Raw genomic sequence first — 8,005 nt, 5'->3', positions numbered from 1 at the left:
GTCCTGGACCTGGGGGGCCTCGCTGCAGACCACACAGGAAACCACCAGCAAGTAGTGTAGTGATACCCCGGACTTCTTAATGTGGGCAACTGTCGGTTTGCGCTCTGTTTTTGTTTTAAAGTATCGGTTTAGATTTTTTTTAACGCCAGCACAAGAGACTTTCTTGAACAATAACATGACATGCTGCAGGTCCTGTGGGGGAAATAAGGGAAATCATTATCATGGGTCTACTTCTGGTCTACTGGAAACAGATTAAAACCTTCATGGAGAAGGTGTTAAAGGTAGTAATCCCACTCAAGGCTGAGCCTCTGTACTGGGGTTTGAGACCAGAAACTGTTAAGGGATTTGTAAACAAGTATATATGTTTAATACTGTGTAGATATACACGGTAAGATATATACGGTAAGAAAGCCTTCACCAGGAAGTGGTTAACAACAGATGTAGCCGAGGTTGGAGGTTGGTTTGAGGTCATCTACGACATTTATTCAATTCAAAAGGATCCAGTTGGATTTTGTTTTGGATTTTTTTAAGATTTAAAAGTTTATCTTATTTTTTATTAAGATTTATTATTGTTTTGGTAAATAGTGTAGACTGTGATTTTCTGATTATGAATGTTTGTCCCATTTCTGGTGCGAGCGGTTTAGTTTTCCTGTGGTCCGTCTTAAGTGTACGACTTCCACTTGGGTTACACCTTGTCCAATCTTTAATAAGTGTTATTAATGTACAGTATTTATCAATAACTTCTCTCCTGCAGACGTAAAGCATTCTATATAATTAATACTGTATTGTTATTGATCATACAGAAGCCTCTACTTATGGGTGCCCATAGGAGGAGTTGTTGACATTTAAGGTGGCTACAATTCTAATCCAATAACAATATTTGTAAATATAGTATTTACATCTTAACATTAACAAAACAGTCTGTATGTTCTTCTCTAAGAAATCCACAAGTGCACCGCAGGCGGAAGTTTTTATTGAAGGAGAAAAACTCATGGTTGTGTCTGATTTTAAATACCTTGGTATCATTTTAGACTCTAATTTAACTTTTAAAAAGCGTGTTAAAAAGGTGGCTAATACCATCAGATATAATCTGGCTAACTTTAGACACATAAGGCCATATCTAACCACAGAGGCAGCCAAACGTTTTATGCATGCCATGATCTTTTCCCACATATCATACTGTATCACAAGCTGGTCCCAAGCAAACATGACAACTCTTAAACCAATAGAAACTCTTTATAAGCAAACTTTAAAAACAATAGATCAAAAACCTATCAGCTATCACGTCATATCACTACTAAATACAACTTATTTAATTTTGGCAGTTTTTTTACATTATCTAGATGCCTGCCTAATTTTCAAAATATTGCATGGGTTTGCACCTCCACCACTGAGTGAATGAATATAACAGAAGAACAGCAGTGGCAGGGCAACTAGGGCAGCCACCAGGGGAGACTCTGTGTTGTACACTATAGACGTAGTAAGTTCTCAGTACGGCCTCTAATTATTGGAACTGCCTTCCTAGTGAACTCAGAGAAAGCACCAGCTATCTATTATTAAAAACCACACTCAAGAGATGGATTAAAAACAATCAAAACTGCAATCATCAATTAGCCTGGGTAAACCGTAAACCCTGACGAACTTCCGGCAAATTTGCTCTGTAAGTCAGTCTGGCGAAGAGCCCATTCAAACCCATTTCTAATATCCACAAAATTGAGGCACCAATCACAACCGTTGAGGCGGGCTTTACACCAATCACAAGTGGGCTTTACGTGACGACGATTGCGCAGCGACGGCGAGCAGCTTTTTGTTTACATTCAACATGACGGCTACCGAAGCTGTGTGTCAGTACCATAGACAGTATATAATGGACCAATAGACCCCGTTGCTCTGGTCTGAGACCAGTGAAGGATATTAGAAGCACTTTTCCGGTGATCTCTTGCTTTACTGAGCAGCCTCCAACTGAGAGAATGTGACGTGAGCAACGTGTCTGAAAGTGTGAAGTCTTCTGGTAGCTGTGCCGAGAGAAATCTCAATCATTCCCAATCTTACAGAGACGGAGAGCGTAGGTATATGTAAGGAGATAACATGGGTACAGGCTAATTATTGCTAACTAACATGCTAGTTAACACTAGTAATTAAACCTAAACAGGTCATGTAAGTCCAAACTGTCTGCGAGCTTCTCCTGTACTATACGGTAATTCCTCTACTGTGCAACAGTAAGTCTCGTGGTTATGACCCAATCGTTAGCTTATTTTTATAAAAGCGTTTGCTACGGAGCCATAACGTGAGGTACAAGGTAATGGAGCTTTTTATACGTTGTCATGTTTCTTTAGAACTAAACAACGGACAAATAGTCTTTAAACGCTTCAGATATAAAGTTATTCGCTGTCAAAGTGACGTAAAAAAAAAATGGCGGTCAGTGGAATGCTAACAAGAGGTGATCGCTTTGTAGCAACAAAATGGCGTCATCGATGGCTCGAGTCCTGAAGCAAAGCTTACCCCCCCTTGGTCAGTACCCAATCCGTTCCACTGGCACGATCCGTTCTGTGCATGTGCATGATGACACGTATGCCATGACGTATGCGCAGATGATAATAGAGAGCCAAAGTCCCGCCCCCTTCTACTTCCGGCCAATGGGACCTTATCTTTCGAAAAAGTATGAACTAGAGTCAATGGAGAGATAATTATTTTTTGATCCAGTTTGAATTGAGCCATGGATTACACATCTGATGTTCGTCAATTTAAAACATTATTTTCCAACCGAAGAAAGTCTCCGTTTATTGTTAAACTATTGAAGTATAAGACTGTGAAAATACGTAATTAGAAAGACTACAAACTTCATGGGTGACGTCTCTCTGAAGCTACGATGTCTGTGTGTATCGTACCGGGGATGTTACGTTACTCTGATGAGCAGAGGATCTCGCTCGTTCTTTTGCTTCTCTGCTGAAAACTCTTCACTGGATAAAACACAGCAGTTAAGATAACGTTACATGTGTTGTGGAACAGAGCTAAGCTAGCTAGCTAGCGAGCAAGCCAAGCATCAAGCTAGCTAGGTGACGTAGATTGTGTGAGACGGGAGATGTAGTCCACTGAGCTGTTTCACACTAAACTAAGCGGTACTACGACAAACCTACGGCTAACTGAGACTTTTTTCGGTTGAAAACTTATGTTTTAAATTGACGAACATCATATTTGTAATCCATGGCTCAATTCAAACGGGATAAAAAAATGATTTGCCTCTCCCCGTTCATTACCGTTCATATTTTTTCCGAGGTCCCGTGAGGTCCACCGGAAGGGGCGGGGCTTCGGCTCTCTATACTGTTTTACGACCTGCCCGATCTGTTCCAAGCATTGACATATATATAATGGACCAACAGAGCCCATTGCTCTGGACGGAGACCAGTGAAGGCTATTAGAAGCACTTTTCCGGTGATGGCCAGCTTTACTGAGCGATACAACGTAAATGTGACGTGAGCAACGTGTCTGAAAGTGTGAAGTCTTCTGGTAGCTGTGCCGAGAGAAATCTCAATCATTCCCAATCTTACAGAGACGGAGAGCGTAGGTATATGTAAGGAGATAACATGGACACAGGCTAATTACTGGAGCCTTTTATACATTGTTGTGTTTCTTTAGAACTAAACAACGGACAAATAGTCTTTAAACGCTTCAGATGTAAAGTTATTTGTCTGTCAGGTGACGTAAAAAAATAATGGCGGTCAGCGGAATGCTAACAGGAGGTGATGGCCAGTTAGCAACAAAATGGCGCCATGATGGCTCGAGTTCTGAAGCGAAGCTTACCCCCTTGGTTCCACGCTAGCCTCCACCGGGATGCAAAATTACGAATCCCACTATGGCCACGCCAAGACCCGCCCTACGAAGCAGCTTGATTGGTTGGGTTTAGGCATTTCACCTCGAGTGGTTAAGGTTAGGGTTAGGGGATTGGTCAGGTGATAGGACCTGTACATGTAAGCATGGACGCCTGGCCAATAGTAGTGTGTGAACGCTATTGAAGGGCGGGTCTTGGCCACCGGGATAGCTAACAGCTAATTTGGCTAACCGCTAGCCGACAGCCTAAAATAACGCATGCGCAGAACGGATCGTGCAGGCAGAATGGACAGCTAGATTCAGTCTAAAATAACGTTAAGTCAAACATAACGGGAAAAGCAGCTACAGCAAAATTAAGACTTTACAGTAACAATAAAGACAAGTATTGAGTGATTGTATTTTAAATGAGCACAAGTAAAGTAGAACTGACGTAACTGCTGTTATATATGTTAACGTTTTGTTTTGAAGTTTTATTTTGAGGGTCTTTTAAAGTTTACATGCTGTCTCAGCTAGCGGTTAGCTAAATTAGCTGTTAGCTAAACTAACATTAGCTTAACTGTGGAGGCTAACGGCAGACCGCTACAATCAGCTAGCGGTTAGCCGAATTAGCTATTAGCTAAACTAACGTTAGCTTCCCGGTGGAGGCTAACGGCAGACCGCTATAATCACCTAGCGGTCCGCCGAATTAGCTATTAGCTAAACTAGCGTTAGCTGGAGGCTAGCGTGGGAACAGATTGGGTAGTGTCGTAAATCCTCGTACCACAGCGCATGCGCAGAACGGATCGTGCAGGTGGAACGGATCGGGTACTGACAGCGTGCTTCACGTGCTCGGCCATGACCGGCGACCGGCAGGAAAGGTCTGACGTGCCGATTTCATGCCGGTCAACGCTACAATTAACTGACAACAGAAGTTGTGCGCTCTCTTTTTCCTTTCTGTCATCTTTTCCGCCGTGTGTGTCGCGGTGTGTCGACGCTATTCTCGCACATGTAGGGAACCTGGTGAGTTAACCTGCAACATGTCAGCTGTTTGGACATTCTTCAGCATGTGTGCAGAAGATGACAAGTTTACAATATGCAACACCTGCAAGGAGACAGTAGGGCGTGGAGAGACCACACCAAAAACCCCTAATCACATTTTTTTTAGTTGGATATTGGATGTGAAAAGCGTCACATCAGTTGGTCTGATTGGTTGAAGGACTATCTTATACTTTGGAAATGATATGTCAATGAACCTTTCCCAGACCCCCTCTCAGTTACAACTGAGAAGGGTCTGGTGTCAAACAGGCTAATCATCAATAGCTGGTTTACCTCATCATATGTACTGCCCTTTTTTGTATTGTATTTATTTTTTTGTCCCTCTCTCCATTCTCTTCTTTCTTAATTTGCTTTCTATCTTTCTTGAATTCTTTTTTATTAATGTAATATGATGATGTGTTAACCTTCCAAGGGACTACAGATGAAAATTTGCTTTTTTGCTAACTCTGGCACATTTACATTTTGAGTGTAAACAAAAAATGTCAATTGATGTGCATTGTCTCTTTCAAATAAAATTCTGCTAATATCTCCACGCTAGCTGTTTGAAGGGGATCAGACCAAAGAGGAAAAGAGGAACAGTTGAAGTTACATCTGTGACATGTTATGGATCAGACTGGAGAGAAAGAATGTTTCCTGTCTGCTGCTTTTTCTTTACACACCTTGATCAAATAATTCTCTCCGGATTACTTGTAATTATTTGACCTTACTGTAAATGTGTTGAATGAATGTCTCCATACTGGGATTAGATTATGGATGGATGGATTATGTTGTCAGTGTATTTATTGGTTATCTTCCTACTGTCTCAACACTTGAAGCTTTAAATTAAAGATTATGTTTACATAAAGTCTGATCTGTGCTTTTGTCTCTCCTTGATCATCATAACTCCCTGTAACAGGTTCATCACATTAAAGGTCTGGAACAACAGAACACATCCAGTCTTGGTGATAGGTCTAGTAACTACACTACATTTTAGATTCTCATTATTTCATCTCCTTCTCTCCTCTCCTCACTACTCTATCCTTACTTTTCTCTCCTCTAATCCTCCTTACCTTCCATTTCTCCTTCTATTGTTTTTTTTTTATAATCAAAGTTTTTATTGTTTTTTCCATGTGAGAAACACACCACATTTAACGGCACTAAACACACTATACAGCAATCTGAGATTGAATTAGGCTTGATAATAATATTAACTATGGGGCACAAAACGGGGTCTGAGTAACCTGACTCCGCCAGATAGATTGCTTCGCATTTGCTCGGATCTGCGAGTGGAAAACTGGAGCTCGCGAGATCAGGACGGTCTCACGAGGCTAGGGTCTGAGGTCTTCTGCAAGACATTTTTTTTTCTATTTGAATCCTATTTCCTGCATTTCTACAAACATTTAGGGACTATGATGAAAGAAAATCCAGGAAATAAATAAATTGATCATAATGATAAATTATTCCAGAAAGAATAGTAGGCCTAGCTTAATTAACTATGTATAAGGAAAATATGTATTGTTTAATATAGGGGCCGATCGCCAAGACTTGAGAGAATCAATATTTATTTATTTATTTTCAAGTATAACCCCTTGAGATGCACCATCTCATTTTCGAGGGGGTCCTTTAAGATACAACCAACATCAAGATGGAGAATCATAATTAAAGTAAATACAACACAAGACAATAACAAACATTTAGATACAACAACATTCACATTCATATACACGCACTCACTAACAATGCTCCCACAAACCTAATCCTTCCCTTTAGCCCATACCATAATCAAAGTCCATCAGTGAGCCATCTGCGAAATGCAAATACAGAAACAAATCATTTAATGGGGTCAAAGATGTTCACAATTTGAAATTGTGTGAGTGTGTGAGTGTGTCTGTGTACATGTAGCCGGTCTGGCCTGACACTCCCTCAATTTCAGTATGCGTAGTAATGGACGACAGACATCTTCTGCTTTGCCAGTTGAACGGGGGTTTTATTTTGCATACCTGTGTACAACACACAATTAAATCAGTACAGCAGCTCTGGGTTCCTACACGCACATAGCACACCTCTCCTCACCATAGCGTACCGCTACTGACAAACACGTGCAGTGTTCTTATTAAAATAATGTAACAAAATACATTTCAATGTGATCGTATAGTCAAAATGTCATTATAAAATCAAAACCATTTCCCCACATACCAACGGCAATTTTTTATATTTCATTAATAAATGTAGAATTTAAACATGAACAAACAAAAAACTATATGTATAAATATAACATTTTCATCACAAAAAAAAAAGGAGTACCCACATACCTGTGTACAACACACAATTAAATCAGTACAGCAGCTCTGGGTTCCTACACGCACATAGCATACCTTTAAATGAGAGGGAGAAAAGAACCAGCGCATAAGAATCCACACGTGTGCTCTTCATTAAGCTAGCCTGAGAGAAGTGAGCTAGCATCTCACACAAAAAGTGCCGTACACAATAAAACTGTATGTACACATTCAAACAAATATCACCATGACAATGAACAAAGCTAGTGACAGTTAAAGTATGGTAAGAACTTCTACTTAGCGGTTTTAACATGTTTTAAGTCACTTTGAACCAGAGCGCTCAGATTGTCTTACCTCTCCTCACCATAGCGTACCGCTACTGAGGAGAATACAGGAAGTGACATCACTAACAGGCAACTGGTCACACCGCCAGAATAAAATTAACAAAATAAAAGCTCCCCAAAATAAATACACACAAAACCAGATTTATATGAAAATAAATAACAAAATATCAACAAACATGGATTTTTGGTGAAATATAACAGTTAGAACACATCGGTTACATCCACCCTCCTAGATTTCACCAAAATTCAACCATACCTTCAGGATAAGCAAATGGCAACATCGGAGATGAACACTGAGTGTGAAAACCTGACCAGGGTTCACTGAAGAGTTCTAAACTCTGACATCAGCTGTATTAGCTGCCTAGTAACGGCTCAGAGGGAACCAAGGGTGATCAAGCCTTAGCCCCTTCCTAGATTAATATGATGCCTTTTACACCATACAAACATCTGATCACTTCAATGTACATTAAACACTCAATATACATTACATTAATCACAACATCCTTCAAATGCATATCCACAAGTACACATGTAAAGTAAACA

Source organism: Perca flavescens, chromosome 2 (assembly GCF_004354835.1).
Source record: "Perca flavescens isolate YP-PL-M2 chromosome 2, PFLA_1.0, whole genome shotgun sequence".
Lineage (NCBI taxonomy): Eukaryota > Metazoa > Chordata > Actinopteri > Perciformes > Percidae > Perca > Perca flavescens.
Note: the sequence above shows the minus strand (reverse complement) of the source record.